The following is a 24,881-nucleotide window of genomic DNA, read 5'->3' on the forward strand; positions in this document are numbered from 1 at the left end:
TTTACGTATCGACCTCACGGCTTTCGTCAGAGCTTTACGTATCGACCTCACGGCCTTCGTCAGAGCTTTACGTATCGACCTCACGGCTTTCGTCAGAGCTTTACGTATCGACCTCACGGCTTTCGTCAGAGCTTTACGTATCGACCTCACGGCTTTCGTCAGAGCTTTACGTATCGACCTCACGGCTTTCGTCAGAGCTTTACGTATCGACCTCACGGCTTTCGTCAGAGCTTGACGTATCGACCTCACGGCTTTCGTCAGAGCTTTACGTATCGACCTCACTGCTTTCGTCAGAGCTTTACGTATCGACCTCACGGCTTTCGTCAGTGCTTTACGTATCGACCTCACGGCCTTCGTCAGAGCTTTACGTATCGACCTCACGGCTTTCGTCAGAGCTTTACGTATCGACCTCACGGCTTTCGTCAGAGCTTTATGTATCGACCTCACGGCTTTCGTCAGAGCTTTATGTATCGGCCTCACGGCCTTCGTCAGAGCTTTACGTATCGACCTCACGGCTTTCGTCAGAGCTTTACGTATAGGCCTCATGGCTTTCGTCAGAGCTTTATGTATCGGCCTCACGGCTTTCGTCAGAGCGTTACGTATCGACCTCACGGCCTTCGTCAGAGCTTTACGTATAGGCCTCACGGCCTTCGTCAGAGCTTTACGTATAGGCCTCACGGCCTTCGTCAGAGCTTTACGTAAAGGCCTCACGGCCTTCGTCAGAGCTTTACGTATCGACCTCACAGCCTTTGTCAGAGCTTTACGTATCGACCTCACGGCCTTCGTCAGAGCTTTAAGTATCGACCTCACGGCCTTCGTCAGAGCTTTACGTAAAGGCCTCACGAGCCTTCGTCAGATGCTTTACGTAAAGGCCTCACGGGCCTTCGTCAGAGCTTTACGTATCGACCTCACAGCCTTTGTCAGAGCTTTACGTATCGACCTCACGGCTTTCGTCAGAGCTTTACATATCCACCTCACGGCCTTCTTCAAGACTATCAAGAGCAGTGTGCGGGTTCCTTCTTTTTTTCATACTTTGTTTTTAATACCTATTAAAACATGTGTATGTCTCTTTCTATTATGCCTTGTCTAGATTGTACGTCTGGAGCCTGGTGTGTCAGGGTTGAACCCTCTGAATGTCATCCTCACCGATCCTCTTCCTACGAACCTACGACAGCGCACCGCCTCCCTTGGCTCCGCCTCGTCCATATCGAAAGCCTATCAGGACTTCACTTCCTGTCTGCTTGGTCGAGCTATGACTGAGGTACAATTACATTAAACTTTATAGAATAACACAAGACAGCAAAAATACACAATTTCCAATTTACCTGGACTATGTACTTGTTCGTTGTTGCACGTTTGCTAAAATAAGAAACATGTTCTATCTGTGCCCCAGGTGCGCTTAGCTGCTGCTGGTGAAATGGGGAACCTGGTGATGGGGAAAGCTAGCAGCTGGTTGGAGGTGAGTTTGCATCATGGTTCTCCTTTATTACATTCAGGTTAACCAATAGTAAACCATGTTATAACTAGCTACACTCCCAGCAGACAAAACTTGTTGTAATGATGTGATTTCAACCGGCTTTTCCCACTGGGTTTATATTACAGATTGTGTATTTGCAACCTTCCTGTCCTCTCTCTCTCTATCAGGTACCAGGGTGTGGAGCGAGGTGTCCAGGCCTTCTACAAGCCCTCCTCCAACCCTTCTGTGCACTGTTTCCTTGGGGCGTTGGAGCTGGAGAGGCCCCTGGCCAGCCTGTGGAGCATGGTCCGAGACCACTCCAAGACCCACCTGTACCATGAGGCTGTCCGGTCCGCCTGGACACGATCACTAGATGACAGCACTCAGTTGGGTTAGTCTGCTGCCTGGACTATAGCAGAATTGGAGTTAATTCACTACTTAAAAATGGTGAAAGCCTTCAATGGTGCTGCCCATGCTAAAACACGCTTTATGGCAAATGCACCATCTATCTATCGCTATGAGTCAATTCCTTTTCTGTATGCAACTGTGGCTCAGTTGGTAGAGCATGGTGTTTGCAACGCCAGCATGGTGTGTGCAACGCCAGGGTTGTGGGTTCGATTCCCACAGGGGGCCAGTACAAGAGCATCTACTAAAATGTAAAATGTAAATTTCACTTCAGTCAATTACTTTCAGGAAGTAAACTGAAATTCAGATTGTAATTTTTCCTCATGCTTTTCCATGTGTCTCTCCTCATCAGTCTACCTGCTGACAGACCTGTCAGCTGCCACCTCAAACCGCCCAGAGACTTCTGCTGCATCAGCACCCAGTCACAACAGGTCAGTAGGGTCAGAGTTCAGGGGTCAGTCACTTACTGGACCTGCAGCTGAATTCCAAGTTTCAACTTACCAGTTCAAAGTTTAAACTTACCTGCTCCTTCTTACCAAGATTTATTTGAATGTTCAACTGGAATGAGGGGGACAGAAGACCTCCTCATTTCAGGGCAATGATACAATGGATTCTTACTGTCCTATAGCTGGGCCAGGAGCTTTTCCTAGCCTTGTCTACAGCAAGAGGACTGACTACTAATCAGTGCCCTTCTCTCTCTCTCCTAGGATGAGCTGTGTGTGCTGGCCATGCAGTCAGTCTTCGAGGAGTCTCTCCCTCGGCCCAGTGTAGAGGCCTGTCCGAGGGGAGATGTTGCCTAGCGCCTGGGTCCTTCAGCCAATCACACGCCACGTCCAAGAGGTCGTCAGGGTCATCTACCTGCTGCAGGTGAGATAGGAATCAGGTTACTATGACAATGTAAAGTGGTCTGAAAAAGCTCAGTCAATCAATCAATATGATTCATTTACATGTTTTGTCATTTAGCAGACACTCTGTCCAGAGCAACTTACAGTTGTGAATGCATACATTTCATATGTTTTTTTTTTCAGTTTTTTTTTTTCATACTGGTCCCCCCCCGTGGGAATTGAACCCACAACCTGGCATTGCAACACCATGCTCTACCAACTGAGCCACACGTTTTACATCAACAGATGTCAGAAAGTTCTTAAAATCAATCAATCAATCAATTCCTCATACTGATTCATCAATCCAGTTTTACATCAACAGATGTCAGAAAGTTCTTAAAAGTACTTTAGATGCTGATATGCCTAATGATTCCTCATCTCCATGTGGAATCTCTCTTCCTCTCTCTTTTAGTTTCTTCCTCCCCCTCTCTTTTCCATCCCTTCCTTGGCTCACTTTTTGTCCTCTGTTTCAGGTGGACCTGGGCACTCCATCCATTCCTCAGAGACTGTTGGGCATCAGTGGCTAGGAGACAGGCGTCCGTCCTGGCTGAGCTCGACTCCCTTTTCTCTTGTGGACTGACAGCAGGGTCAGGGTCATGTTCATTAGGCACCAAAGGAAGAAAACAGACTGAAACAAGGAGGGACTACCTGGACTTTTCCAATAAGAAATGCACATTTTCTTTTTCCGTTGCAAAACATGTTGCTACCATGTGTCCCAATGAACACGACCCAGATCAGCTGTCCAATTAGAACACAGATTTCGTCGTAAAGAACACGCCCCCAGGTTAATGGTCACACACACGTAGCAGTGAGCACTTAGACATACGTCCTGAATCTGATATGGGACCTGTCTCTATTGTAATTGCAATTTATTTACTTGATTGTATTCTTATGAAAAGCACTGATGACATTGATTTTGTGATACTAAGTATCATGCAGCTTTTTTATATCGAAACATAACTGTGTGTTTTGTGTTTAAAATGGTTAATTGAAGACCTGTGTTTAATATGTATGCTTATACCAATATTTTAAGTATATTGCCAAAGTTTGAGTGGTCTAGACTGGCTGTCAGGGAGGGTTGAGGGTGTGGCTCCTATATTTGACCCATCCAATACATCTTACTGTGTCACTGCAACGTCTGACCAGAGTAACACTATGCCCTAAAGGTTTACAATTCCACATATTTTTCATAATAACACTGATTTATATCAAATGCAAAATGATCATTAGTCTCCTATTGCCCATTGCTATATTTAATCTATCTGTAAGCCTCAGTTGTACTACTTCCCTAATTACTGATTTATGATACAAAGTGATCATTTGTCTCCCATTTCACTGTCCTCCCAGCCTAAGAACTAACCACTTTTATAATGATCACTTAGTGACATAACTGTTGTCTCCAGCATCCTGTGTTAACGTCCCAAGGCACAGCACACTTTACCAAACTCCCTACCCAACCTTTAAAAAGCCATATTATGTGTTTTGTTGACTGTTCAGGACATTATTTTTCTGTAGTTGTAGTACTGCAGTGTCACAGTAAGATGGTCCCCAGGGGAACCAAATAAGAAGGAACTGATAGAAAGGATATTAACTCAGCAAAAAAAGAAACGTCCCTTTTTCAGGACCCTGTCTTTCAAAGATAATTCAAAAAAATCCAAATAACTTCCCAGATCTTCATTGTAAAGGGTTTAAACTCTGTTTCCCATGCTTGTTCAATGAACCATAAACAATTAATGAACATGCACCTGTGGAATGGTCGTTAAGACACTAACAGCTTACAGACGGTAGGCAATTAAGGTCACAGTTATGAAAACTTATGACACTAAAGAGGCCTTTCTACTGACTCTGAAAACACCAAAATAAAGATGCCCAGGGCTCTGCTCATCTGCGTGAACGTGCCTTAGGCATGCTGCAAGGAGGCATGAGGACTGCAGATGTGGCCAGGGCAATAAATTCCAATGTCCGTATTGTGAGACACCTAAGACAGCGCTACGGGAGACAGAACGGACAGCTGATTATCCTCGCAGTGTGCAGACCACGTGTAACAACACCGCACAGGATCGGTATATTCGAACATCACAGGTACAGGAGGCAACAACAACTGCACCGAGTTACACCAGGAACGCACATCCCTCCATCAATGCTCAGACGTGTCCGCAATAGGCTGAGAGACGAGGCTGGGACTGAGGGCTTGTAGACAATCACCGGCAACAATATCGCCTATGGGCACTAACCCACCATCGCTACGACCAGACAGGACTGACAAAAAGTGCTCTTCACTGATGAGTCCGTGGTTTTGTCTCACCAGAGGTGGTCGAATGGTCAGATTCATGTTATCGTCGGAGGAATGAGCATTACACCGAGGGCCTGTACTCTGGAGCGTGATCGATTTGGAGGTGGAGGGTCCATCATGGTCTGGGGTAGTGTTGTCACAGCAATCATCGGACTGAGATTGTTGTTATTGCAGGCATATCTCAACGCTGTGCGTTACAGGGAAGACTCCTCCTCCCTCATTGTGGTACCCTTCCTGCAGGCTCATCCTGACATGACCCTCCAGCATGGACAATGCCACCAGCCATACTGCTTGTTCTGTGAGTGATTCCTGCAAGACAGGAATGTCAGTGTTCTGCCCATGGCCAGCGAAGAGCCCGGATCTCAATCCATTGAGCACGTCTGGGATCGGAGGGTGAGGGCTAGGGCCATTCCCCCAGAAATGTCTGGGAACTTGCAGGTGCCTTGGTGGAAGAGTGGGGTAACATCTCACAGCAAGAACTGGCAAATCTGGGGCAGTCCATGAGGAGGAGATGCACTGCAGTACCTAATGCAGCTGGTGGCCACACCAGATACTGACTGTTACTTTTGATTTTGACCCCACCTTTGTTCAGGGACACATTATTCTATTCCTGTTAGTCACATGTCTGTGGAACTTGTTCTGTTTATGTCTCAGTTGATGTATCTTGTTATGTTCATACAAATATTTACACATGTTAAGTTTGCTGAAAATAAACGCAGCTGACAGTGAGGGACGTTTCTTTTTTGCTGAGAAGAATGAAGTAGCCTAGCTAACCGATAACCTATTTGTACTGAGTTTTATTTTGATCCATACTTTTGTAAGTGCCTTTATGTGACATGAATGTATACCACCATGTCAATATGTATAAATATTTATGTTTTTATTATGTTCTTTATTTTAATAACATTATATTTGAATCCTAAAGAAATGCAAAGAGCATATGTTATTTTCCTGTATAAACTTGACATTATTTAAATGTCTGTACATACTCAAAGCTTGTCGCTTCTTCCTTCCGGTATTGGTTTGGCTATGTAAATATTATGATATTAAATGTAAAAGGAATGTGATCCTGCTCCTGAGTAGAACTATAGCCAATGTTGCTTTAACAAAAAATATGTCACTGAGCAAATGTACGGTCTGCTGAGCGTGAAGTTGAACATTGTGAAAATTCTGTGAAACCTCCGGCACATGTTTTATTTTTGTAATTTTTTAAATATATATTTTTTACTTTTATCACTTTTTCTCCCCAATTCCGTGGTATCCAATTGGTAATTACAGTCTTGTCTCATCGCTGCAATTCCTGTATGGACTTGGGAGAGGCGAAGGTCAAGAGCCGTGCGTCCCCCGAAACACAACCCAACCAAGCCGCACTGCTTCTTGACACAATGCCCACTTAACCCGGAAGCCAGCCGCACCAATGTGTCAGAGGAAGCACCGTGCACCAGGCAAGCACTACGCCGGCCTGCCACAGGAGACGCTAGTGCGCGATAGGACAAGGACATCCCTGCCGGCCAAACCCTCCCCTAACCCAGACGACGCTGGGCCAATTCTGCGCCGCCCATGGGTCTCCTGAACTCGAACCCAGAATCTCTAGTGGCACAGCTAGCACTGCGATGCCTTAGGCCACTGAGCCATTCAGGAGGCCTAGCGCGTTTTTACTGTGAACATTGAGGCTGTACCAGCTTTAAGTTACAGTTTTAACAGTGGTAAAGTAGGCTACTGTGGCTATTTGATCATAATGTAGGCCTACCAGAGTGGCCTACCATAAAAACAATGGAGAAAATTCATCCCATAACATTTTAACATGAAAATTGCTGTTCAATCGTTTAGCCTACAGTAGCAGAAATGTGTGGTGTTCAATGTACAATTGGCCCAGCGTCGTCTGGGTAGACCGTTATTGTAAATAAGAATTTGTTCTTAACTGTTAAAATAAAGGTTAAATAAAATATTGATAATAAAAATAAAAATGTAGGCCTACATTCCATGAGACTTAAAAAAACAAAACATGCAGGGCTTGACACTAACCTGTGTATCCACTTGTCCTTCAGACAAGGAGGTGGCTGAAAACGTTGTTGTGTTGTTTGATGCCAGAAACCAGTTTACAAAATAAAATAATTATTCACATAGCGTTATTACAGAGAATCAGACTAATTATGCTATGTGTGCCATTGAGAGGGTGAATGGGAAAGGCAAAAGATTAAGTGCCTTTGAACAGGGTATGGTAGTAAGTGCCTTAAAACGGGGTATGGTGGTAAGTGCCTTAAAACGGGGTATGGTAGTAAGTGCCTTTGAACGGGGTATGGTGGTAAGTGCCTTTGATCGGGGTATGGTGGTAAGTGCCTTTGAACGGGGTATGGTGGTAAGTGCCTTTGAACGGGGTATGGTAGTAAGTGCCTTTGAACGGGGTATGGTAGTAAGTGCCTTTGATCGGGGTATGGTAGTAAGTGCCTTTGAACGGGGTATGGTAGTAAGTGTTTGAACGGGTATGGTAGTAGTAAGTGCCTTTGAACAGGGTATGGTAGTAAGTGCCTTTGATCAGGGTATGGTAGTAAGTGCCTTTGAACGGGGTATGGTAGTAAGTGCCTTTGAACAGGGTATGGAGGTAAGTGCCTTTGATAGGGGTATGGTAGTAAGTGCCTTTGAACAGGGTATGGTTATAAGTGCCTTTGAACGGGGTATGGTAGTAAGTGCCTTTGATCGGGGTATGGTGGTAAGTGCCTTTGAACGGGGTATGGTGGTAAGTGCCTTTGAACGGGGTATGGTGGTAAGTGCCTTTGAACGGGGTATGGTGGTAAGTGCCTTTGAACGGGGTATGGTAGTAAGTGCCTTAAAATGGGGTATGGTAGTAAGTGCCTTAAAATGGGGTATGGTAGTAAGTGCCTTTGAACAGGGTATGGTAGTAAGTGCCTTTGAACGGGGTATGGTGGTAAGTGCCTTAAAACGGGGTATGGTAATAAGTGCCTTAAAACGGGGTATGGTGGTAAGTGCCTTTGAACGGGGTATGGTAGTAAGTGCCTTAAAACGGGGTATGGTGGTAAGTGCCTTTGAACGGGGTATGGTGGTAAGTGCCTTTGAACGGGGTATGGTAGTAAGTGCCTTAAAACGGGGTATGGTAGTAAGTGCCTTTGAACGGGGTATGGTTATACGTGCCTTTGAACGGGGTATGGTAGTAAGTGCCTTTGAACGGGGTATGGGTAAGTGTCTTTGAACGGGATATGGTAGTAAGTACATTAAAACAGGTTATGTGGTGAGTGCCTTTGTACGGGGTATGGTAGTAAGTGCCTTTGAACGGGTATGGTGGTAAGTGCCTTTGAACGGGGTATGGTAGTAAGTGCCTTTGAACGGGGTATGGTAGTAAGTGCCTTTGAACGGGGTATGGTAGTAAGTGCCTTTGAACAGGGTATGGTGGTAAGTGCCTTTGAACGGGTATGGTAGTAAGTGCCTTTGATCGGGGTATGGTGGTAAGTGCCTTGATCGGGTATGGTAGTAAGTGCCTTTGAACAGGGTATGGTGGTAGTGCCTTTGATCGGGGTATGGTAGTAAGTGCCTTTGATCGGGTATGGTAGTAAGTGCCTTTGAACGGGGTATGGTGGTAAGTGCCTTTGATCGGGGTATGGTTGTAAGCGCCTTTTAACGGGTATGGTAGTAAGCGCCTTTAACGGGGTATGGTGGTAAGTGCATTTTAATGGGGTATGGTTGTAAGTGCCAGGCTGACCAATTTGTGTCAAGAACTGCAACTCTGCTGGGTTTTTAACGCTCTACAGTTTCCCATGTGTATCAAGAATGGTCCACCACCCAAGGGACATCCACCAACTTAAAGGGGGGTTGCAACTCAATATTAGGAAGGTTGTCCTAAATTACAATTAAATAGCTAAATGATCCTGGTAGGACCATCTTAAAACAATTCCATATGTTACCCCCCCCCACCACCGCCCACCCCCATCGATCCCCCACCCCACCCGCTTAGTCTCTTAAGGATTAAACATACAGTTGAAGTCAGACATTTACATACACCTTAGCCAATACATTTAAACTCAGTTTTTCACAATTCCTGACATTAATCCGGTAAAAACCTCTCCTGTTTTAGGTCAGTTAGGATCACCAATTTATTTTAAGAATGTGAAATGTCAGAATAATAATTGAGAAATGATTTATTTCAAGCTTTAATTTCTTTCATCACATTCCAGTGAGTCAGAAGTTTACATACACTCAATTAGTATTTGGTAGCATTGCCTTTTAAGTTTGTTGAACTTGGGTTAAACGTTTCGGGTAGCCTTCCACAAGCTTCCCACAATAAGTTGGGTGAAGTTGGGAGAATTTGGCCCATTCCTCCTGCCAGAGCTGGTGTTACTGAGTCAGGTTGTAGGCCTCATTGCTCTCACACGCTTTTTCAGTTCTGCCCACACATTTTTCTATAGGATTGAGGGTCAGGGCTTGTGATGGGCCACTCCAATACCTTGTTTTGTTGTCCTTAAGCCATTTTGTCACAAATTTGGAAGTATGCTTGGGTCCTTGTCCATTTGGAAGACCCATTGCGACCAAGCTTTAACTTCCTGACTGATGTCTTGAGATGTTGCTTCAATATATGCACATAATTTTCCTCCCTCATGATGCCATCTATTTTGTGAAGTACACCAGCCCCTCCTGCAGCAAAGCACCCCCACAACATGATGCTGCCACCCCCGTGCTTCACGGTTGGATGGTGTTCTTCGGCTTGCCAAGCTTCCCCTTTTTCTCCAAACATAATGATGGCCAAACAGTTCTATTTTTGTTTCATCAGACCAGAGAACATTTCTCCAAAAAGTACGATCTTCGTCCCCATGTGCAGTTGCAAACTGTAGTCTGGCTTTTTTTATGGCGGTTTTGGAGCAGTGGCTTCTTCCTTGCTGAGTGGCCTTTCAGGTTATGTCGATATAGGACTCGTTTTACTGTGGATATACATACTTTGTACCTGTTTCCTCCAGCATCTTCACACAGTCCTTGCTGTTGTTCTGGGATTGATTTGCACTTTTCGCACCAAAGTACGTTCATCTCTAGAGACAGAATGCGTCTCCTTCCTGAGCGGTATGACGGCTGCATGGTCCCATGGGTGTTTATACGTGTGTACTATTGTTTGTAACAGATGAACGTGGTACCTTCAGGCCATTTGAAAATTGCTCCCAAGGATGAACCAGACTTGTGGAGGTCAACAGTTTTTTTCTGAGGTCTTGGCTGATTTCTTTTGATTTTCCTATGATGTCAAGCAAAGAGACACTGAGTTTGAAGGTAGGCCACCTCCAATTGACTCAATAGTGTCAATTAGCCTATCAGAAGCTTCTAAGCCATGACATCATTTTCTGGAATTTTCCAAGCTGTTTAAAGGCACAGTTCATTTAGTGTATGTAAACTTCTGACCAACTGGAATTGTGATACAGTGAATTATACGTGAAATAATTTGTCCTGTAAACAATTGTTGGAAAAATTACATGCACAATGTAGATGTCCTAACCGACTTGCCAAAACTATAGTTAGTTAACAAGAAATTTGTGGAGTGGTTGAAAAGGAAGTTTTAATGACTCCACCTAAGTGTATGTAAACTTCTGACTTCAACTGTACACATATCCATGATGTTGTAACTTACTCACAGTATGTTCTTATTGAAGTTGATTGTTACAGCTCTCATGTTTATTTGTATAGTCAACAATGTTTTACATCTGACCACAATCAATGAATCATTACATAATGGAGTGTCTGTAGGTCTGCTGTATACCGGAGTGGAACACTGTAGTGTCTGAATGAGGACTCACAGGGAGCAGGGTGACATTTCTGAAGGGGGCGGCGGCCCGGGTGTTGGTGTGTTCTGATTAGATCTGAGCGACAGGCAGCTATAGGGTGTATACATTTGGCACAAAACGAAAGAAAAAAGACTGAAACAGGGAGGGGCTACCTGAACTTGTCCAATAAGAAACGCTCATTTTCCTTTTGCGTTGAAAAATGTTTTGCAACGGTGTGCCTCCTAATGAAATGTGAGAGGAGGGGAGGGGGGCGCACCCCACCACACTGAATGTGTCTATAGCTGCCATTTAAAGTCACCAGCTCACGACAGGAATGTCGGGCCCCTGCGCACAGAGATTATGTACTAGACGCGTCTACTTTATTTTAAAACATGGGGTGGGTCAAACGCTGGCTGACGGGAATGAAGAATGAGCGTGCTGTGGTGCGCGGGCCGCAAGCTTTACAACCCCCTTCCCCACCTTGCCGCTCCGGCTCTCCACGAGCGTTCCATCCAGGAGTCCACTGCCGTGACCAGGACCCGTCTAGTGATTCCATGGAGTATTAATGGGGTTTTAATTCGAGGGAAATAAAAGGTGTATATTTTCCTGAAGGATTATATCAAGCATAGGTGAGTTTGTTGGATAGGGAACAGTTTCATGCAAATTCACACTGGTGAAATGTCTCCATTCTTTAAAACAAATTATGGGAAATATAGTTACATATGTTAGTGAGTATCTGCGTTTTTAAATATATTTATTGACATAGCGGTGGAATATTAGTGAGAATAGTTTCTAAAAGTAGACACCAGTGGCTAATTTTGTTTACCACCTGTTGTTCCTCAATGCAAAACGTGTTGAAGGACATTCATTTCCATTCAAATACCGCGATGGATAAACTGTTGTAGCTTACCTAACCTTGTATTTCTTGTTAATTATTCTGACACAAGCGTATATTAGTATCACTTCTAACTTTGAAAGGCCTTCCTTGAAAGACCTTCATTCGGTAGGCTAGGCTACTCGTTAGTTAGGTGGGAGTAAGGTGAACTTTGAGTGTGCGCGCTATGGGGAGCGCACTCAAACGGTCTCGATGCAGACTTTGGTCGCGTCGCTCGCAGATCATTCTCTGTAGTGTTATCGAGAGAGATATTAATACAATATTATCTTAAAGTTGGTGTCTGCTGGCAGGAGGATATACTTTACTATTTAATCCTCTTCATCAACCCCCGTTGGTACTTAATTTAACATGAGGCAACAGAGAGCGCTCTCCAATTCAACATTTTTTACATTTTAGTCATTTAGGCAGACGCTCTTATCCAGAGCGACTTACAGTAGTGAATGCATACATTTCATTTCCTACATTTTTGTATTTTTTTTCCTGTGCTCTACCAACTGAGCTACAGGGAAGGCACTTCAAAGCTGTGTCCTTGGTACATAGCCTAAATAATAGAATAGAATAATGTAATTTGGTTGCAGCAAAATGCAGACAGACTGGGCATGTTGTTCTCCTCTCTCCACTAGGAGGATGGCACTGTTATATCATCCTATTGCTTACATTCTGCACTCTCATGAGTGGGGAGAACAATATTGGGGCAACAAAACTTTCATATCAAGTTAACCTAATAGGGAAGGTCCAGGGCACTCAATCCCTCTCCTCCATCTCTCCATCTCCCTCTCCTCTGTCTCTCTCTCTCTCCCTTACTTCTCTCTTACCTCCCTTCTCTCTCCTCACCCTTTCACTGTCCCTCCTCTCTCTCTCTCTCTCTCTCTCTCTCTCTCTCTCTCTCTCTCTCTCTCTCTCTCTGCCAAACAAACACAAAGCAGTGTCACTACAGCTTCCTAAAATCAGTGAATGAAAAACAGTTGTGTGGTGTGACAGCCTTTGGTTCGAATAATAGTGAAATTAGGTGAACAGCTTACCCGAGTTCCCTTAAAACGAGAAAATGTGAGTATGCCATGGAGCCTTTCCAGCAGTCTAGGAGTGTCCCAAATTGCACCCTATTCCTTATTAAGTGCACAAATTTTGACCATAAGACTTTGCACTATAGGACATAGGGTGCCATTTAGGACGCAAACTTACTGTAAACACACTCCAGGAATAGTTTACTATCGATCCCCTTTCTCCCTTTCCGCTTTCCTATAACCTCTACCAAGATCAAACTCATCCATTATGGGCGCTCCAACCAGGTTTAGGATTACCAATGTAGTTAGGCTACACATTGTGAGTGTGTGTGTGTGTGTGTGTGTGTGGGGGGGGGGATAATAGTGAAGACATCAACAATAGGAAATAACATATATGGAATCATGTAGTAAACAAAAAGTGTTAAACAAATCAAAATATATTTTATATTTATGATTCTTCAAAGTAGCAACCCTGTGCCGTGATGAAAGCTTTGCACACCCTTGGTATTCTCTCGATCAGCTTCACCTGGAATGCTTTTTCAATAGTCTTGAAGGAGTTCCCACATATGCTGAGCACTTGTTGGATGTTTTTCCTTCACTCTGCGGTTCTTCTCATCCCAAAGCATCTCAATTGGGCTGAGGTCGAGGGATTATGGAGGCCAGGTCATCTGATGCAGCCCTCCATCACTCTCCTTCTTGGTCAAATAGTCCTTACACAGCCTGGAGGTGTGTTAGGTCATTGTCCTGTTGAAAAACAAATGATAGTCCCACTAAGCGCAAACCAGATAGGATGGTGTATCCCTGCAGAATGCTGTGGTAGCCATGCTGGTTAATGTGGTTTGAATTTGAAATTAATCATGATAATGTCACCAGCCAAGCACCCCCACATCATCACACCTCCTCCTCCATGCTTCACGTTGGGAACCACACATGGTTGGAGAGCATATGTTCCCCTACTCTGCGTCTCACAAAGACACGGCAGTTGGAACCAAAAATCTAAAATTTGGACTCATCAGACCAAAGGACAGATTTCTCCAGTCTAATGTCCATTGCTCGTGTTCTTGGCCCAAGCAAATCTCTCTTCTTATTGGTGTCCTTTGTAGTGGTTTCTTTGCAGCAAATCGACAATGAAGGCCTGATTCACACAGTCTCCTCTGAACAGTTGATGTTGAGATGTGTCTGTTACTTGAACTCTGTAAAGCATTTATTTGGGCTGCAAGTTCTGAGGCTGGTAACTAATGAACGTATCCGGTGCGCAGAGGTACTCTGGGTCTTTCCTGTGGCGGTTCTCATGAGAGCCAGTTTCAATCTTAGCGCTTGATGGTTTTTGCGACTGCACTTGAAGAAACGTTCAAAGTTCTTGATATTTCCAGACTTGACTGACCTTCATGTCTTAAAGTAATGATGGACCTGTCATTTCTCTTTGCTTATTTGACCTGTTCTTTGCCATAAGATGGACTTGGTATTTTACCAAATAGGGCTATCTTCTGTATACCACCTCTACCTTGTCACAACTCAACTGATTGGCTCAACACATTAAGAAGGAAAGAAATTCCACAAATGTACTTTTAACAAGGCACATCTGTTATTGAAATGCATTCCAGGTGACTACCTCATGAAGCTGGTTGAGAGAATGCCAAGAGTGTACAAAGGCGGTCATCAAGGCAAGGGTGGCTACTTGAAGAATTTCAAATATAAAATATATTTTGATTTGTTTCACACTTTTTGGGGGTACTACATGATTCCATATGTGCTATTTTCATAGTTTTGATGTCTTCCCAATTATTCTAACAATGTAGAAAAATATAAAAATTAAGAAAAACCCTTGAATGAGCAGGTGTGTCCAAACTTTGACTGGTACTGTATATAATGTCTCCATATAGCCACATTTCCTCATCTGATTGCATGCTCCTCCCCCATCAATGTGTTTTGCTACTTCCCTTATGCACTACGCTTTTCCGCCTGCTTACTATACAACAGGTCAATATAGTCTACCAGTCAACTGTCTATCCTGCCCTCTATCCATATTGACAATAGTGGTCAGTGATCGTTTGTCCAGTCCTGCAATAGGTTAACTAGCAATCATACCATACATAGAGTCATTCAAAATGTTCACCATGTTCAATATAAATCCACAAGATAGAGGAATATCTGACAGGCAGTGGAGAGGCCAGGTGCGTCATTACGCATGAAAGAAACAGTGAAGACATGCAGCTCAAAAAACTTCCCTATTGATTTTGTTTAGGGACAACCTACCTAGACTAGTTTACAACACCACAATCCAATTAAATATTGCATTATTGTTTTCAAGTTAGTACAAATGAGTAAACTGCAATGAAAATGTCATCTGAATAATGACACAAAAGCCCTGTTATTTGAGAGTTTAATTCCATTCATTCCATTTGGATTAGTTGTGGGTGTACTCTGGACAGATTACAGAAAGGCACAGTAGCAGGCCAGTCTGGCTGTAGTTTTGCTTCTGATACTGATGCGCGTCTGTTGTTGATCATCATTCTCCAAGTTGTCCTATGTAGTGTGGCCACATGGGCCTATGCCCCCAGCAGCCCAGTTATTCAGGAAAGCTTAACACACATTCTGCCTCCTTTCTGATCAGAGCGGCCATTCCTCGACCTAGAACCTAACGCTTCAATATAGCCTAAATATTTCTCATTTAAGTTTTAAAATGTATTACTTTTTATGTGTGGCATAAACACATCTAGTCACAATGTTTGAATCTGATTAGCTCCTTCAATAGTCTCCTGTGGGCTACCTGCTGACCCGCTCCACTCTAATATACAGTAATTCCAGCATTCAAACTACGCAACCGCCATTCGATTAAAGGAAGAGACATCTGTTACAAAACACTCAGAAGTTTAATGACATTCGGATATTGTCAAACCAAGCCTTCACTACTAAATAGCGAGGGATGTATTTTCTGTTTGTTGAGATTGACATACAAACTTGGTCCCAAAAACTTTGGGGAATGGGGGTGATTTTTGGACCAGCCCCCTTTCCCAACGGTCTGTCATAGATCATCTGTAGATTATTTGAGATGTTTGAAAAGAAGGACGATACATTCTGTTCTATCAGAAAATACCATGCCACTTCGTCTTTCTGTTCATAGATTTCACTGACTTGTAGTAGTGTAAATTATATATATGTACTGTAAGTATACAGTGGTACTGTTGTCTCTGTTTGTGTGGTAGGTCCAGTTGTGTTTATAGTAGGTCCAGTTGTGTGGTACAGTAGGTCCAGTTGTGTGGTCCAGTAGGTCCAGTTGTGTGGTCCAGTAGGTCCAGTTGTGTGGTACAGTAGGTCCAGTTGTGTGGTCCAGTAGGGTCCAGTTGTGTGGTCCAGTAGGTCCAGTTGTGTGGTACAGTAGGTCTAGTTGTGTGGTACAGTAGGTCCAGTTTGTGGGGTAGGTCCAGTTGTGTGGTACAGTAGGTCCAGTTGTGTGGTAGGTCCAGTTGTGGGGTAGTCCAGTGGGGTACAGTAGGGTCCAGTTTGTGTGGTACAGTAGGTCCATTGTGTGGTCCAGTAGGTCCAGTTGTGGGGTACAGTAGGTCCAGTTGTGGGGTACAGTAGGTCCAGTTTGTGTGGTACAGTAGGTCCATTTGTGGTGGTACAGTAGGTCCAGTTGGGGGGTACAGTAGGTCCAGTTGTGGGGGTACAGTTGTGTGGTACAGTAGGTCCAGTTGTGTGGTACAGTAGGTCCAGTGGTGTGGGTACAGTAGGTCCAGTTGTGGGGTACAGTAGATACAGTTGTGTGGTAGGTCCAGTTGTGGGGTACAGTAGGGTACAGTTGTGGGGGTACAGTAGGTCCCAGTTGTGGGGTACAGTAGGTACAGTTGTGGGGTACAGTTGTGTGGTACAGTAGGTCCAGTTGTGTGGTACAGTAGGTCCAGTTGTGGTGGGTATAGTAGGTCCAGTTGTGTGGTAGGTCCAAGTTGTGGGGTACAGTAGGTACAGTTGTGGGGTACAGTAGGTCCAGTTGTGTGGTACAGTAGATCCAGTTGTGTGGTACAGTAGGTACAGTTGGTGTGGTACAGTAGGTCCAGTTGTGTGGTACAGTAGGTCCAGTTTGTGGGGTACAGTAGGTCCAGTTGTGGGGTACAGTTGTGTGGTACAGTAGGGTCCCAGTTGTATGGTACAGTAGGTCCAGTTGTGGGGTACAGTAGATACAGTTGTGTGGTAGGTCCAGTTGTGGGGTACAGTAGGTTCCAGTTGTGGGGTACAGTAGGTCCAGTTGTAGGGTACAGTAGGTCCAGTTGTGTGGTACAGTATGTCCCAGTTGGTGTGGTACAGTAGGTACAGTTGTGTGGTACAGTAGGTCCAGTTGTGTGGTACAGTAGGTACAGTTGTGTGGTAGGTCCAGTTGTGGGGTACAGTAGGTCCAGTTGTGTGGTACAGTAGGTCCAGTTGTGGGGTACAGTAGGTCCAGGTTGTGGGGTAGGTCCCAGTTGTGGGGTACAGTAGGTACAGTTTTGTGTGGTACAGTAGGTACAGTTTGTGTGGTACAGTAGGTCCAGTTGTGTGGTACAGTAGGTACAGTTGTGTGGTAGGTCCAGTTGTGTGGTACAGTAGGTCCAGTTGTGGGGTACAGTAGGTACAGTTGTAGGGTACAGTAGGTCCAGTTGTGTGGTACAGTAGGTCCAGTTGTGGGGTACAGTAGGTCCAGTTGTGGGGTAGGTCCAGTTGTGGGGTACAGTAGGTACAGTTGTGGGGTAGGTCCAGTTGTGGGGTACAGTAGGTCCAGTTGTGGGGTAGGTCCAGTTGTGGGGTAGGTCCAGTTGTGGGGTAGGTCCAGTTGTGGGGTAGGTCCAGTTGTTGGGGTACAGTAGGTCCAGTTGTGGGGTAGGTCCAGTTGTGGGGTACAGTAGGTACAGTTGTCTGGTAGGTCCAGTTGTGGGGTAGGTCCAGTTGTGGGGTAGGTCCAGTTTGTGGGGTAGTTCAGTCGGCATTAAGAGGACAATCTATAGATATTGACAGTCTATCAAATTAGGAATGTGCTCTTAGATCTCAGACTATCCCCTGAGTTTAGGGGAGGAAGCCTTTAAAAGCTACATAATGGTCTGTCCTGTCTGTTTTTTTATCCCTCTCTTTGATATGGCTTTTTCTTTACTAGCTATGTGGCAGTTTCCCTGACACAGGTTGAGCCTATGTGAATTCTCATGCCTTTTAGTCCAGGACTAGGATTAATTTGTGTCTGGGGAACATGGTCCAATGTGTTGGTCTCTACCAGATTTACACCATGCCAAGATGTCGCAGACCTCACTTCAGCTGTTGCCGTTACACTTACACACAACCGTGTGGGTCGTGAGTCTTCCTAACCACACCCATCTGCCATCTCTCATTTCTCCCTCTCCACTTTCCATACCCCTCAGAAAATACAACCACTCCTCCTCCTTCCTAGACAATTACTGTGTTTACTCCGGGAAATAATATCATTTTCATTGCAGCAGATATAGTTATGTAGACATTATAACCTCTGTCTGTCTGTGGCATTATCTAGAACATTCTGTTCAGACATTGTTAGAGGCTCTTTGGCTCGTTGTTGAGGTGTTTTGTGTTTTGATGAAAGCGCCTCATCAGGATTGCACACCCATTTGTCTGAGGGTGACACTGACAGAAACACTGACAGGTGTTTTAAGGAATAGTTACAGATGGAACATCGGCTGGCTGTGTTCTCAGATAGTTTGCCATGGTTCCTCTGCTCAGTTGTTTTGTGTTTACCTAGAGATATATTACCTTTTGTGTTGGCCTTTATACACTGCTCAAAAAAATAAAGGGAACACTTAAACACACAATGTAACTCCAAGTCAATCACACTTCTGTGAAATCAAACTGTCCACTTAGGAAGCAACACTGATTGACAATACATTTCACATGCTGTTGTGCAAATGGAATAGACAACAGGTGGAAATTATAGGCAATTAGCAAGACACCCCCAATAAAGGAGTGGTTCTGCAGGTGGGGACCACAGACCACTTCTCAATTCCTATGCTTCCTGGCAGATGTTTTGGTCACTTTTGAATGCTGGCGGTGCTTTCACTCTAGTGGTAGCATGAGACGGAGTCTACAACCCACACAGTGGCTCAGGTAGTGCAGCTCATCCAGGATGGCACATCAATGCGAGCTGTGGCAAGAAGGTTTGCTGTGTCTGTCAGCGTAGTGTCCAGAGCATGGAGGCGCTACCAGGAGACAGGCCAGTACATCAAGAGACGTGGAGGAGGCCGTAGGAGGGCAACAACCCAGCAGCAGGACCGCTACCCCTCCGCCTTTGTGCAAGGAGGAGCAGGAGAAGCACTGCCAGAGCCCTGCAAAATGACCTCCAGCAGGCCACAAATGTGCATGTGTCTGCTCAAACGGTCAGAAACAGACTCCATGAGGGTGGTATGAGGGCCCGACGTCCACAGGTGGGGGGTTGTGCTTACAACCCGTACACAGGTGGGGGTTGTGCTGCAACACCGTGCAGGACGTTTGGCATTTGCCAGAGAACACCAAGATTGCAAATTCGCCACTCGGGCACCCTGTGCTCTTCACAGATGAAAGCAGGTTCACACTGAGCACGTGACAGACGTGACAGAGTCTGGAGACGCTGTGGAGAATGTTCTGCTGCCTGCAACATCCTCCAGCATGACCGGTTTGGTGGTGGGTCAGTCATGGTGTGGGGTGGCATTTCTTTGGTGGGGCCGCACAGCCCTCCATGTGCTCGCCAGAGGTACAATTAGGTACCCGAGATGAGATCCTCAGACCCCTTGTGAGATCATATGCTGGTGCGGTTGGTCCTGGGTTCCTCCTAATGCAAGACAATGCTAGACCTCATGTGGCTGGAGTGTGTCAGCAGTTCCTGCAAGAGGAAGGCATTGATGCTATGGACTGGCCCGCCCGTTCCCCAGACCTGAATCCAATTGAGCACATCTGGGACAATCATGTCTCGCTCCATCCACCAACGCCACGTTGCACCACAGACTGTCCAGGAGTTGGCGGATGCTTTAGTCCAGGTCTGGGAGGAGATCCCTCAGGAGACCATCCGCCACCTCATCAGGAGCATGCCCAGGCGTTGTAGGGAGGTCATACAGGCACGTGGAGGCCACACACACTACTGAGCCTCATTTTGACTTGTTTTAAGGACATTACATCAAAGTTGGATCAGCCTGTAGTGTGGTTTTCCACTTTAATTTTGAGTGTGACTCCAAATCCAGACCTCCATGGGTTGATAAATTGGATTTCCATTGATTATTTTTGTGTGGATTTTGTTGTCAGCACATTCAACTATGTAAAGAAAAAAGTATTTAATAAGATTATTTCTTTCATTCAGATCTAGGATGTGTTGTTTAAGTGTTCCCTTTAATTTTTTGAGCAGTATATTTCATACAAAGGGAGGTATGATATTTTTGTTAAATGTATTCAGATTTACGTCTGTGTATCTTGGTATTCCTTGGCAAGGTTTGAGTTGAATGCTGAATGAAGACATCACTGCTGAATCAGATGTGAAGAGCAGCACAAGGTAGACAGACACTCACATCCACTAGGACGGTCTACTGCATCTCAGTGCTAGAGGCGTCACTACAGACCCTGGTTTAATTCCAGGCTGTATGACAACTGGCCGTGATTGGGAGTCCCATAGGACGGCGCGGAATTGGCCCAGCGTCGTCGGGGTTAGGGTTGGGCCGGGGTAGGCCCTCATTGTAAATAAGAATTTGTTCTGACTTGCCTAGTTAAATGAAGGTAAAATAAAATAATAACAAATAAAAGGTCAGAAATATGTGTCCTGTTTAATGACCCTACACTACTGTAGCTGTGGTTGTCTAGAGAGGAATGTGGGCCCATGGATTCAGCCTGTCAGTTAGTCGGCGTCTGCATTGATATTAGTCACCACTAAGATTCTTAGAGCATGTCATGCTCCACGCTCCGCGCTCCACGCTCCACGCTAAGCGCTCCATGCTCCACGCTCCACGCTCCACGCTAAGCGCTCATCCACGCTCCACGCTAAGCACTCCACGCTCCACGCTAAGCGCTCCACGCTCCACGTAAGCGCTCCACGCTCCACGCTCCGTGCTCCACGCTCCGCGCTCCACGCTCCATGCCATGAAGACTTGTCAGTTTGTCCCAGAAGAAATTGACGTTCTGGATATCATATCCAGTTAGGCCTAGTCTAGTGGCTGTGAGTGTGTGTCTGTGACGTCACATAGCGTAAGGACATGCCTGCTCTGTGGGAGCTAGCTCAGGTTGTGTGTTAGATGATAAGGAGATCCTCGGTGCTGTGGTCAGTGGGTGGAGCCAGTGTCATGTCTGATAACATCACCCTACACGGGACTGATACAGAGAGGAGGTGGAGGGAGACCTGGGCATGTATTCGACAGGTCCAGCGAGAGTGGTTTGGGTTTTAGCCTATCATTCATCATGTTCCCCAGTAGAGACAGAGAGGGGGGAGAGGGGTGATAAATAGGCATGCTGCACCAAAATAGAGCTATCTTAGTGGGTTAACCTTCACCCGCCATTCCACACACGCACACATACACCACACACACACACACACACACAGTCACTCACTCACGCACACACACACACACACACACACACACACACACAGGCACTCACTCACACACACACACACACACACACACACACACACACACACACACACACACACACACACACACACACACCACACACACACACAACATTCATGGCAGAGACACAAACACTCCACTGTGACAGTTGGGGGATATGTCATGCTAAAACTGGAGCCTGGGGAGGGATGAGGGAGTAGAGGGGACTATTAGCAGGAAGGGTTTTAAAACCTAAATGGTATACGTTCCTAGGATGTATAGTACCAGTAAAAAAATGTGGACACACGTACTCATTCAAGGGTTTTTCTTTATTTTTACTATTTTCTACATTGTAGAATAATAGTGAAGTCATCAAAAATATGAAATAACACATATGGAATCAAGTAGGAACCAAACTAGTGTTAAACAAATCAAAATATATTTTATATTTGAGATTCTTCGAAGTAGCCACACTTTTCCTTGATGACATCTTTGCACACTCTTGGCATTCTCTCAACCAGCTTCATGAGGAATGCTTTTCATCCAACAGTTCCCACATATGCTGAGCACTTGTTGGCTGCTTTTCCTTAATTCTGCAGTCCAACTCATCCCAACCATCTCATTGGTTGAGGTCGGGGGGATTGTGGAGACCAGGTCATCTGATGCAGCACTCCATCACTCTCCTTGGTCAAATAGCCCTTACACAGCCTGGAGGTGTGTTGGCTCATTGTCCTGTTGAAAAACAAATTATAGTCCCACTAAGCGCAAACCAGATGATATGGCGTATAGCTGCAGAAGCTGTGGTAGCCATGCTGGTTAAGTATGCTTTGAGTTCTAAGTAAATCTCTGACAGTGTCACACCAGCAAAGCACCCCCACCCATCCTCCTCCTCCATGCTTCACGGTGGGAATCACACATGTGGAGATCATATGTTTCTCCTACTCTTGCGTCTCACAAAGACACGTCAGTTGGAACCAAAAATCTCAAATTTGGACTCAAAGGACAGATTTCCACCGTCTAATGTCCATTGCTCGTGTTCTTCTTTGGCCCAAGCAAAATCTCTTCTTCTTATTGGTATCCTTTAGTAGTAGTTTCTTTGCAGTAATTCGACCATGAAGGCCTAATTCACACTGTTCTCCTCTGAACAGTTGATGTTGAGATGTTCTGTTACTTGAGAACTCTGTGAAGAATTTATTTATTTTTACAAATGCACTTGAAGAAACTTAAAAGTTCTTGAAATTTTCCGGATTGACTGACCTTCATGCCTTAAAGTAATGATGGACTGTCATTTCTCGTTGCTTGTTTGAAATGTTCTTGCCATAATATGACTTGGTCTTTTACCAAATAGGGCTATCTTCTGTATACCACCTCTACCCTTGTCACAACACAACGGATTGGCTCAAATGCATTAAAACTTCTTACATCTAGATTTCCGCTAGCCGAACGCCTCGCCAATATCCAATGATAGAGCGTGGCGCGAATTACAAACTCCTCAAAAATCCCAAAACTAAAATTTTTCAAACATATGACTATTTTAACCCCATTTTAAAGACAAGACTCTCCTTTATCTAACCACATTGTCTGATTCAAAAAGGCTTTACAAACGAAAGCAAACATTAGATTATGTCAGGAGAGTACCCAGCCAGAAATAATCACACACCCATTTTTCAAGCTAGCATATAATGTCACAAAAACCAAAACCACAGCTAAATGCAGCACTAACCTTTGATGATCTTTATCAGATGACACTCCTAGGACATTATGTTATACAATACATGCATGTTTTGTTCAATCAAGTTCATATTTATATCAAAAAACAGCTTTTTACATTAGCATGTGACGTTCAGAACTAGCATACCCACCGAAAACGTCCAGTGAATTTACTGAATTACTACGATAAACGTTCACAAAAAGCATAACAATTATGTTAAGAATTATAGATACAGAACTCCTTTATGCAATCGCGGTGTCCGATTTAAAATAGCTTTTCGGTGAAAGCACATTTTGCAATATTCTGAGTAGATAGCCGGCCATCATGGCTAGCTATTTGACACCCACCAAGTTTGGCACTCACCAACTCAGATTTACTTTAAGAAAAATTGGATTACCTTTGCTGTTCTTCATTAGAATGCACTCCCAGGACTTCTACTTCAACACCCAATGTTGCTTTGGTTCCAAATAATGCATAGTTATATCCAAATAGCTGCGTTTTGTTCTTGCGGTCAAGACACTATCCAAAGGGTGACGCGCCGGCGCATATCGTGACAAAAATGTCAAAATATTCCATTACCGTACTTCGAAGCATGTCAAACGCTGTTTAAAATCAATTTTTATGCGATTTTTTCTCAGTAAAATAGCGATAATATTCCGACCGGGAGACCTTGTTTTCGTTCAAAGACTGAAAATAGAAAATGAGTCTTCACATAGCGCACGCCCGTGTCATTGTTCTCAGAATGACCACTTTCCAAATGCCCTACTGTTTTTCGCCCAGGGACTGCAGAGTCATCATTCCCCGTTCTGGCGCCTTCTGAGAGCCTATGGGAGCCTTAGAAAAATGTCACGTTACAGCAGAGATCCTCTATTTCCATAAAGAGGCTATAGAAGGACAAGAAATGGTCAGAGAGGGCACTTCCTGTATGGAATCTTCTCAGGTTTTGGGCCTGCCATATGAGTTCTGTTATACTCACAGACACCATTCAAACAGTTTTAGAAACTTTAGGGTGTTTTCTATCCACATCTACTAATTATATGCATATTCTAGGTTTCTGGGCAGGAGTAATAACCAGATTAAATCGGGTACGTTTTTTATTCCGCCCGTGAAAATACTGCCCCCTATCCTAAACAGGTTAAAAAGTAAAGAAATTCCAGCAATGAACTTTTAACAAGGCACACCGGTTAATTGAAATGCATTCCAGGTGGCTACCTCATGAAGCTGTTTGAGAGAATGCCAAGTGTGCAAAGCTGCCATTAAGGGAAAGGGTTGCTACTTTAAACGAATCTCAATATAAAATATATTTTGATTAGTTTAACTTTTTTTGGTAACTACATGATTCAATGTGTTATTTCATAATGTTGATGTCTTCACTATCATTCTACAATGTAGAAAATAGTAAAAATAAGAAAAACTCTTGAATGAGTAGGTATGTCAACTTTTGACTGGTACTGTATGTTACAGGACTTTTTCCATTGAGATTTGTTTTTATAGTACATTTAGAACAGCTTCTCATAGGTCTGCGTGGATGAATGGTGTTGTGATGTTTTGGTTTGAAGTTGTTGTCAGTTATAATACTTCACAAGGCTCTCTGTGACAGTGTATCTGAGTAACACTTTCAACTACTGCACTTTACAATCTTGACATGCTCATTTACCTTTCAACATTTATTGGTAATGGTGCTTTGAATAAAGATGTATATAAAATCATTGTTAATTATTATCACCTTACAGTTTCCCTCTTCCTGACATCCTGCCTGTGTGTGAGGTCCATACTGATCCTTCCATATCTCTCCCTCCACCACTCCTCCTCTCCATCCACCACTCCTCCTCCTCTCCTCCCTCCACCACTCCTCCACGTCCTCCTCTCCCTCCACCACTCCTCCTCCTCATCTCCCTCCACCACTCCTCCTCCTCCTCTCCCTC

At 44.5% G+C, this 24,881-nt stretch overlaps 1 protein-coding gene and 1 long non-coding RNA gene across 2 annotated transcripts in view; both read left to right on the top strand.

Annotated features, from left to right (window-relative positions):
• Positions 1-1,391: 1,391 nt before the first annotated feature.
• LOC115162709 (uncharacterized) lies at positions 1,392-2,725 on the top strand. The gene is made up of 4 exons (XR_003869622.1): positions 1,392-1,459; positions 1,645-1,847; positions 2,214-2,292; positions 2,569-2,725. It is a non-coding gene; the product is annotated as an uncharacterized LOC115162709 (long non-coding RNA).
• An 8,466-nt stretch (positions 2,726-11,191) lies between these two features.
• Positions 11,192-24,881, top strand: part of LOC115162034 (spectrin beta chain, erythrocytic-like) — a 78,129-nt gene continuing 64,439 nt past the window's right edge. Inside the window, 1 exon segment of the mRNA XM_029712952.1 lies at positions 11,192-11,420. The gene's annotated coding sequence lies outside the window, so the exon portion shown is untranslated.

The sequence above is a fragment of the Salmo trutta genome, chromosome 25 (assembly GCF_901001165.1).
Source record: "Salmo trutta chromosome 25, fSalTru1.1, whole genome shotgun sequence".
Taxonomy (NCBI): Eukaryota; Metazoa; Chordata; class Actinopteri; order Salmoniformes; family Salmonidae; genus Salmo; species Salmo trutta.